Source organism: Dasypus novemcinctus, chromosome 2 (assembly GCF_030445035.2).
Source record: "Dasypus novemcinctus isolate mDasNov1 chromosome 2, mDasNov1.1.hap2, whole genome shotgun sequence".
NCBI lineage: Eukaryota > Metazoa > Chordata > Mammalia > Cingulata > Dasypodidae > Dasypus > Dasypus novemcinctus.
This window is the reverse complement of record NC_080674.1, coordinates 124,161,343-124,172,546: the sequence shown is the minus strand read 5'-3', so window position 1 is coordinate 124,172,546 and position 11,204 is coordinate 124,161,343.

The window sequence follows — 11,204 nt, the reverse complement described above, 5'->3', positions numbered from 1 at the left end:
ATGATGTTGTAGTTTTGATGTTGGACTTTGATGCTGAAGACTTAAGCTAGATGCCTGGGAAGAGAGGAACTTTAAACCTGGAAAGAAGCAAGCCCTGGGAAGAGAGGAACCCAGGAAGCCTGAATCCTCACAGACATTGGCAGACATCTTGCTTCAACATGTGAAAATAGACTTAGATGAGGGAAGTAACTTATGCTTTATGGCCTGGTATCTGTAAGCTCCTACCCCAAATAAATACCCTTTATATAAACCAACAAATTTCTGGTATTTTGCATCAGCACCCCTTTGGCTTACTAATACACTTCCCACATGGGATAATTGGAAAAGTACAAAAAAAATTGCTTAAGTGTATCTGAAGAGCCAAGACCCTGAAGAGAGAGAAAAATGGAGAAAATATTCACCATCATAATTTCTGCACAATAATTTTCCAATTACTGGTATAAGGAAGAGATTCTAACAAAAACAGCAGCAGAGTAGAGTGTATGCAATGTCACTAGACTTGGGAGAAAAAAAATATATCAATGTCTAAGCTACCAAGGAAGATAGCAACAATAGGACAAGATCCTGAGAAGAAAGTTGTATATATATTTATATATATATGAGATAAGACACAAGAAACTAAGAGGAATCAGTTACTTAAGCACACACACACACACACAAACACACACTAAAATGTTAGCCAGAGATTTATGAAGTCCCACAGTGTTATGGAGACAAAAATACTAATTTCTTCTCATTAAAAAAGAAGCCCATGGTAAAATCCCCAGGCTTTCAGACGAAATCCCCAATATTTATCTCAATTCAAGTAAGGGTAAATCAGAAATATCAGTCCTCACAAAGTCTGAAACATAGACTCAACAAGAACTAAATGATCTGTCTATATTTTCTCTGCCACCTAGAATAAAACTGTTTCCTCTTTAGAGAAATATAACAGCATCTAGAGCAGGGATTCTTAACCAGGGGCCCATGGACCCCCAAGGCGTCCAAAGAAAGATTTCAGGGGGTCAGTGAGCTTGAATTGAAAATTCAAAAAAACATTATTCTTGTGGGGATGTGTTGGTGTGGGTGTGATATAGTTATTAAATAATACACAGTATAGTGAGGATTTAGTAAGGGGCCCCTGGTTTTCACCTGATTGGCAAAGGGGTCTGTGGAACAAAAAAAGTTAAGAACCCCTGACCTAGTACTAGAATATTTTGTCATAAACAGTGACCAACATTTTATTAAAAGGAAAAGGTTATCAGGATGTCCAAGATTCAGGACCAAAGAACCAAAAGAAACCTAGAAACAGACCCAGAAATAACCTAGATACTGGACTTACTAGATGTTGGCTTTAAAAATTGTGACTAATATGTTAATTCATAAGTAAAAATGTGTAGATTTTCAGAATTGAACTGTAATCTATAAAAACAATTAAACAAAGTGAAAATCAATAACTGACACAATAACTTAGTAGATTCAATTGAAAAGGGGATTAAAACCTGGATGACTTCGGATAAAAGGGGGAAATGGAAAAGACAAATGAGTTTATATGGCTATGAGTCTCCAAAAAAGAGTCGGGGGGTCATCAGAGGAATAATACTTTCACACACCTCAGTGCAGTCCCAGAAACAGCCAAAGTAGATAGAAGGCCAGGTACTGGTTCTCCTGAGGGCTACAGAGACCCACAGGTTCTATGGTCATGGCAGATGGCTCTGGAGTTCAGTGCCATGTCAGTTGATCCTACTTTAGAGTTTGTGTTCCTGAGTGTGACGGAGTTGGACTCAGATATGATCTTTCTACACATGCCTCTTCTGTTAATTTTACTGGACCGGCGGTTGGCACTGGGATTGGTGTATACTCAGGAGAACTGAATCTCTGGACTGTCTATGTGACAGCCGGGCCCTGAGCCTCAGCAGACTTGCAACTCCTACCATCTAGTTTATTGTACTTACCCTGACCAAGGAACAGGGAGGTGAAGAAGGGCAACCACCACACCAGGGAGCCAAGAGTGCCTACAACTGCAAGCAAGAGAATTGCATCCAGCATGATATGGAATCTAAGCCTCCTCTTGATATAGAGGGAGAGTGGACATAACCATCCTAGGGTCCACAGGCTGGAGGAATAGAGTATGGATTAGAGTGGACTTACTGATATTCTACTATGGAAATATTGTGATTAGTAGTGGAAGAAATTGCAGCATTGATGTGGAGAAAGTGGCCATGGTAACTGCTGAGGGTAGGGAGACGGAAGAAGAGATATGATGTGGGCGCATTTTCAGGACTTGGAGTTGTCCTGGGCAGTACTGCAGGGACAGATGCTGGACATTGTATGTCCTGCCATGGCCCACTGGGTGGACTGGGGGAGAGTGTAAACTACAATGTAAACCATTGTCCATGTGGTGTAGCAGTCCTCCAAAATGTATTCACCAAATCCAATGAATGTGTCACGATGATGAAAGAGGTTGTTGATGTGGGAGGAGTGGGGTGAGGGGGGTGGAGGGGTATGGGGATCTCATAAATTTTGAATGTAACATTTAAAAAAGGAAGAAGAAAAAGAAAACAAAACAAAATAAAACCTGGAACCTAGGTCTGTAGAAAATATGTAGATTGAAACATGAGAGAAAAAATTATGGAAAATGCAGAAAAGAGCATGAGACGTGGAATACTGTGCAAAGATCTTATATATGTAAGTGGATTCCGAGAAAGAGAAAGCAAGAGAGATAATGGGGGACAGACGCAGTATTTGAAGAGATATTTACCAAGACTTTACCCATACTGAAGAAATACATCAGTCACAGGTAAAATTATAAATGACATTCCAATTACTGATAGCTATAGATGAAGCTTTCTTTTTCAGAACCTCATTCCAACCAAGAGAAATCATTAGACAAAATCCAACATGGGGAATATTCTACAAAATAATTTGCCAGTACTTTTCTAAAGTGTGACGGTCATAGAAGACAAGGAAAAATTGAAGAATGAAGAACAACAGAATGCAATTTTGTGTCCTGGATTGGATCGTGGAACAGATAAAAGACATTAGTGAAAAAATTGTTAAAATTTGAATAAGGTTTGTAGTTTAGTTAATACTATTGTACCAACGTTAATTTTCTGTTTTTGATAATTGTTTTATAATTATATCATATATTAACATCAGGAGAAGCAGGGTGAATGATATATAGCAAAATTGCTATTTTTGCAGCTTCTCTTAAGTCTAAATTTATTTCAAAGTAAAACGTTTCTAAAATTATAAGAGATGTAGATGATGAAATGTGTTACAGCATACTTTTAACATAATGGTTACCACAAAATCTTTAGCACATACCACAAGATTAATTCATATTTTGTATGTCTCTGAATAAAGTTTTTCTTCCCATCCCTGTTTACATGAAAAGTATTGTGATTTGGTAGGATGACCTTTTGCAAAGAATTACAGGATAAATTGGACATTTTAAAACTGCAACCAAAATATAGGACAGAAATAAATATTACTGAGAATGACTAAAGACTGTAACCATAATACAAAACTCCTATAGAATTTAAAGAAATCAGTCATCATTGTTCCAATTAGTTTTTTATGTAAAGTTTTAATTTATATAATACATTTATATCAGTACATTGCCATTTTTATTAATTTTATATATATTGATGTTTCATATATGGTTTCTCAAGAAAAAAAGCAAATTGCCTCTATAATGTTTTGAAACTACTGCAGAAAACTATCAACACATTTATGGCAGAGATTATATCCTCAGTGCCTAAGAATACATGATAATGCTTGTTTGTGCTATATAACTTCTTAGTTTTAATACTAAGTGACAAAATGGCGCCCATGAATATGTTTAAAATGAATATCTGGTTCATTCACCATTTTAGTACAGGTGTGAGCCTAAACCCACTTCAAGTTAGGTGATCTTATCAAGAGCTGAATCTGAGTGCTACAGACTTCTAGTACAGACTAGTGAAAAATGTGGATAAGGAAAACCAGAACTACTGTAACTACTGAATCAATCTAATCCTCAAAAAATTTACAATGCTACATACTGGACTGAAAAAACAGACTGGGGTGTGACTTAAGAAAGACATGTGAAAGAACAAAGCGTACACATGGCTGAAAGCTTAAACCAAGGATAGAGAAAAAGAGAAGTGGCTATATAAAAAAGATTTTTTTTTCCAGGAAACCAAGTTTGACATGTGAGATGCCTATAAAGAATGGTTTCTCCTCTGCCATGCAAAAACATGCAAAAAGTTATTTTCCCCAGCACAGCTGTGATCTAAAAACATTCTGAAAATGCACTGAGGTCTGTTACAAAGAACAAGAGTAAGAGTGAAGATGTGGGGAGGGAGGGAAGATGGAAGAAGAGAGGAGGGAGGGAGAGAGGCAAGCTTTCAATGTTTAGTCTCTTGTAAAAGTCCTGAAGTGATGTGAAATGTGTAGTCTGTAAATAGACATGCCTGCGTTATAATGAAAATGGACTTGAGCAAATTCAGCATTTGGCTGTGGATTATCCATACAGATCAGGACTTTTTGATTCCTTGCAAGAGGAATGGGGAATAATTTAATATTTAACCAATAATTTGAATACAATTTTTCAGATAAGTTTTAGAAAAAATTACAGGTAGCTTTTCAGGACATAAAAGTTCTCAGAATATCTTTGCCAGTTTTATTGGAGTTAATATGTGGAATGCCATACCTCTTTGGTATGAAGATTCATGAAAGGTCTTTTTCATTACATACTTTCACTTTTAACCTATAACAATGGTTTTTTTTTTCTCTCTTTTTTCCCTTAAAGAAATACACTGATAGACAACGAAGGTAAGTAGTCTGCCCAGGAATCACAATATTGGTATTTCCTTCTTATAATTCATTCACAGAGGTGATTTTTTGTTGTTAACCAAAAGAATGCCTTGTGGAAAATTCTTCTTTTATTCTGTCTTTATAAATAAAGGTAGATTATTTCATATTTATCAAAGTTGGTGAGAGCAATATGAGCCAATGTATTTTGTAAAGCATAGGTATTTGGGGATTTTTTGTTGTTGTTCAACTAATAAGCTTCCTCTGTAACTTATCTTAAAATAAACAATGCCACTGTAATGTGATTTCTATGGCTCTTGAAATGAGTAGTTTCGTTGGAAACACTTAACTCTGGACCCAATACAAGGACTACCTGCTTACTTATAGTTGCATTCATAGTTATACCGTGTTTCAATCCTCTTGCTGTTGCTGATCAGAAAAAAAAAAAACAACAGAATCTACTCCAGGTTCTGGCTGGGCACAGCTGAGATTTGGCAATGTCAATTGGGCACACAGCTGGCTAATTTCATAATAGCAAAGTAGCAGACTGAATCTTTTTCCTTGCCACTGTCTGTGCTTTCCTTCTAATGGGATTGACTGACAGGTGGGAGTTCAGGATATAAAAGTTGCTCTAACATTTAAGAGAGCAGTATAATAATTCATTCTCTTTTTTTAGGTAATTTTTGAAATTTGTAATTTGTTATTTTTAATGAACACTTTCATCAGAATCTGGATCAAAAACTGGTCTTCTACCAGGTGCACTAACTAAATAAACACTTTTGATAATAGCATCAAAATTTGTCAAACACTTATTTGCCCAGGTTTATAATGACTTTTTGTGGAAGAAGTAGGAGACAATCATACAGGTTTCATTGATTTTATTCTCAGCAGTGTCCACCAGGAAGAGAGAATTTGCAGAACTAAATTAGAGCAGTTTGGTAAACTATGTTTATTCTTCATACACTTACTTCATAGTTTTAATTTCACAGGCTTCTGATACAATTTCACCTTAGATCTGTGGTCTACAGAATTTGGCACTTGATAATAAACTACCTCTCATATTATGGAATTGTTCCATGAATGCTTTTTCTTCTATTTCCTTCTGGATTAAAACTCAAAAGGACCTGATTTCTAAGCAGTTTATGCCTTAGCATAGCATTAGTTAATTAGTTAAGCCCTTGTTTGCTGCACTATTTTGGGGGTTGGAATTGACGTTCTTTATCTCTAATATATATCTTTTAATTTTTGTTTCATATTCAGATGCATAGTTTTCATTAGACAGAAGAATCATTGGCATGCTTGATAAAAAATTTGAATTCCCAGGCTTCTTCCTTAGAAATTCTGATTTGTCAAGTCTGGATTGATGCCCAGGAATCTGCCTTTAATAAGTTTCCCTGTGATTCCATTGCAGGTGATCCTTCTACCCATATTGAGAAACACTGGCTTAGAGAATCAAAAGGATAATTCTGGTTTTCAGAGTTTATCAAATTTCTAGCTATTCAACTGATGTTTCTGGGACTGTGGTCTATAATAAAGTATATGAAACTGAAGTATTTGATTCTGGCTATTTGAAACCCAAGTTTATCCCAGAAAGGCATTATTAACCTGCCATAAACCCAGCAGCCATTCCTGCTTTCTTTTTCATTGATTTATGCTTGACCTACTCAGAAATAACTATTATTTGGGTCCAGTGAGGCCCCAGGCTGTTACGTATTTAACATTTCCTTCTCCAACTCTAAGCCACCCAGCTTGGTTTAGCTATCTAAAAGGTACTTGCACAGCGGTGTTTCTGTCTGGTTGTTTATGAAGCTGCATATCAGTTCAATATTGCTTGCTGAATTGTTTCTTCTTGCTTGGCAGAAAAGTTATATTATCAATTCCTATTTCTACATTTTGTATACAGTATTCACCTAAAATTATCAAACAGATTTTACTTAGTGAATGTTCATTTATTATAAACCTTTTTAAACTTGCAATCATAGGTATTTATTTTCAAGATTTTCCTCTGACTTACCTGTGATGTTAATTCACCAAATAGTATAAGGGAAAGTGCTTTATAAAATCCCATAAATATCTTAGGGGTTTAAAGGATTTACTCTTCTTCCCATCCTTACATGTACTTCTTTTTATGTAATTTGTGTGTATGCGTGTGCTTGTATTTGTGTATTTTCTTCCTGTCTCTATTTCTGAAAGATAGTGTCATATAATTCATGGTCATAGATATTTTTATCTACAGCAGTCAAACTTCCTGTAAGCACAGTTATTTCAAATATTTTATTCCTCTTTCCTTATGAATATCTTTATGCTTATCAGAACGTAAGTCCTGACTTTGGGTCAAATGTCTACATTCGCCATTGCCCATATTCAACATGTGTGTTAATTCTACCTTCTAAATGACTCTTAAATTCACTATCCCCTTTCTATCTTGATTACCATTTCCTGAGAAGACTATGTAAATAAACTAAGGTTAAAAGTTGGGGGATTAAACTCCACTCCCTTTTGTCCTCTAGATCATTCCATATAATGTATTCCACTACTTTTGAGTGAACCTCAAAAATGCAATTCTGATCATCCTTCTTTGATTCTTCAAAATCCCTCAATGTGTCCACATTGAAAGATAAACCCGACTCCAAGACAAAGAAGGCTTTCCCCTTTTTCCTGATCTTACTACTCCTTTCTTATGCAGCCTCATATCTGGCTGTTCCCATGCTGTAAACAAGTCCAGTCATACCAGACTATATATCAGTCCCTAACACTCTGTTTTTATACCTCTTTGTGTTTGCACATGATCTTCCCTCAGCCTGAAATGCACATGGCAGTTCCCAAGCATTGTTAAGATGGTCAAAATGTGAGCAAATATTGGTAGCTTTAATCCTCCTCTCAGTTCCAAGTGGACCACTCAATTTCATGCTCCCATTTATTCCCAGTTTTCTTCTTTGTGGTAGAAGTTTTCACGTAGAGATAAAAATCATTGGTTTCCTCATCTCTTCCTTCCCTTGGCAAAATGACTTCATTTTGTCCATTTAAAAATCTTTGTGCTTACTCAAGTATCTTGCAGGAAATAAATGTTAATTTAAGGTATAATATTAACATGTGGTAAAGAAGAAAAATGAAACAATTGACTTCAATTATGTTTTGATGTAGACCCAGTTTCATTTACCAAATTATTTAAATCCATAGGAAAATAATTTCTTGCCTGTGATAGGGACTGTGTACCTTTATGTTCATGTTGAAAAGTTGAGGTCTAATTTTATTAATTGAAAGTGTCTTCTATTAACACTCTGCTATCTATCTCTGTTGGCTTTGCCTTAGGTGGCAATTTAATAAAATTTGACCTCAAATCACCACAAACCTCACCTACCTGACAGTTATACCCAAGGGAAAACAGTCATGTATATGTTTCTCTTTGTTCCTATATGGAATGCCAACTTTGAGTACTTTAATCTATTTTATATTCTAGTGTTTCCCAAGATTTCAGAATGTTGATTAATTTTAAGACTCCTAAGGCAAGATGATACATTGTTTTCTTTGTCTGAATCTTTTCCTGCCGATTTTCCCTCCCATCGGCTGCCTTCCCATTTCCCTAACTGGTAGTCTTAGTTCAGGTCTCAGCTGTAACTTCACTTCTTCAAGGATGATTTCCATTATGGCCAAGGCAGAGTACAGTGATTTAAATTTAGTTCCCTAATCCCTGCATTTGCCCCTATGGAAGCACTTATTATTTTGCAACATACTAAAATATTCACATCTCTGTATTCACCACTGAACTATAAAATTCTTAATAACAGACTGTTTCCTTCACTGCTAAACTCATGTACCTAGAAGAGTACCTATGCAATACATATTCATTAAATAATTGAACAATTATGTCTGTAATAGGCTGAACTGAAATGAATTATTTTGAAAAATAAGCTTCTGCTCCTTGAAGGGTATGACTTAAGACCTACAAAAACAAGCTTAGAGTTACCATTTAAAAATTCTATGTAGGTTTTCTGGTAGTTAAAACAAATCTAACTTATGCCCGCCGCTTACATTTCATTAGACACTGTTATGTTGCTTTTTTCATCATGCTAGGATCCTTCAAAAGGGTTATTGTTTGGCTGTACTTGAGAGCTCCTGAACCAGCATGGAAGCAGTTACCTCATGATGCTCAGGGAATGTCAGTGTCAATTTCCTGACACAGAGGGCTGGGGTACTCATGAACACGGATGCGACTGTGTTTGAGTGAGAGCACATCTGAGGGGATAGGTGGCCATTTGACTGGAGAAGAAAGAATAGGGCTTTAGTTATAAGAGAATTCACAAGTAAAACTGATGACAAAAGCAAAAATGAATCCTTTATGTGTATGAGGTGAGTTTAATCATAGTTAATTAAGGACGCAGGCAAAGTCGTTAAGTAAGCAGCACTTGGTCTTATTGTACTGTGACAGGAACTTGACTGTTGGCTCCCATTACTCAAGGGCACTCAGGATTTCTGTTTTAATAATGCAGGGTCTTTACAATTACTGTGTGAGCAATAGTGTTTGAGTGGAGGCTAATGTCATGAACACTTTAGATATCATACACATTTCACCCGCTTCTCCTTAATTCACCAAAGGCTCTGGGTCCCATTCAGACACAGAACCAGTGTTGATATCTGGAGGTTTTTATTCAGTGACCTGCCAGTTAGTTGCTCAATGATCCATGTGTTCGTTTCTGAAATTATAGAGGTATGCTTCGTTTCTTTTTGAATTAATGAATAAGCGCCTATTTAATTAATTGGTACTCAGGGAAATCTTCTAAATTCTCACATTTTAGTATATGCCTTTCAGATTTTTTTCCTTTAAATACCTTCTCACTTGTCTTCTTTGTAAAATAACATTTAGAAGGTTTGCTCATGAAAATGACATAGTGCACACCGTGCCAATCCTTGTTGTAGTCATTGTTGTTTTCCAATGTTTAATGAACTCACATTTATTTATAGCCCATCCATCTCTTCCCCTTTCCAGGGCACAGTGTTGTTTTCATTTTATCAAGGCACTTTTCCTTTTAATGTTCAGCACATTGTCAAACCTACCTTATCGAAAGTAAGTGATGTTACTGGCTGTCCTGGGGGAACACAGTAAATATCAGCAGGTAAATAGAAGCTCTGGTAACTTCTGCAATGTCAACTTTATCTTTGTCACCATTATGGTGATGGAAGGTATGTGAAGACTGCTGGTCTATTCCATCTCCCTGACACCATCCCTTGCAACTGGGGGAATGTGATTAATGTGCAACCACACCTGAGTTTTAATTAATTTGAAACACCACAGCATCAAGTAAAGATAAAGTATCAATGCTCAGATGTATTCAGAAGGTCAATCTTTACTAGGAACATAGTCAACATTCCTTCATTCATTCTGTTTCTTATTTAAGCAGTAAGATCTCATCTATTTAGGAAGATTAGCAACTATTTCCATGAGAAAGAGACTCTTGTTTTAATATATGAACAATCAGTGGGAATTAAGTTCGAGAAGAGAGAAAAGAGGAACCTTACAAGTAGTGGAAATTAAACAAATAAAACAAACATTTTAATATGCAGGAACAAATTGAATGCCAGGAGGAGAAAGAAGTTTGGTATGGCTGGAATGAAGAGGCTGAGGGCAAGTAGATTTGGCTCAACTGATAGAGTGTCCGCCTACCATATGGGAGGTCCAGGGTTCAAACCCAGGGCCTTCTGACCTGTGTGGGGAGCTGGCCTACACCCAGTGCTGATGTGCACAAGGAGTGTCGTGCCACGCAGGGGTGTCCCCTATGTCAGGGAGCCACATGCGCAAGGACTGCACCCTGCATGAAAAAAGTGCAGCCTGCTCAGGTGGAGCGCCACAGACATGGACAGCTGACGCAGCAAGATGATGCAACAAAAACAGACACAGATTCCCGGTGCTGCTGACAAGAATTCAAGTGGACACAGAAGAATACATGGTGAATGGACACAGAAAGCAGACAACAGGGGGTGGGTGGGGGAAGGGAAGAGAAATTAAAAATAAATAAATAAATAAATCTTTAAAAAAAAGAGGCTGAGGGGAAGTTGGTTGGAGAGGTAGACAGAAGTCATATTTTGCAAAGCCTTATTAGCCACGTTGAAGAGCTATGTCTTTATCATGAGGACAGGAGAAACCTCTGATGGTTTTATGAAAATGTGTGTGTGGTATGTGTGTCTGAGTATGTATCTGTAGTATCTTGATGGTTTTAGTGTATGTGTCTCAGTGATGCATGACAATTAAATTATATTCATCTATTCAACAGATATTTAAGCAGCTATTAAAACCTGGGCACTGTTTTAGTTACTGAGACCTGTATATAGAACATATGAGAGCCCTGATTTTGTCGGAATGTAATTCTCATCGGAAAGATCAAGCATAAAACAGGAAGAGAAATAGCAAAATAATATAATTTCATGCAGGG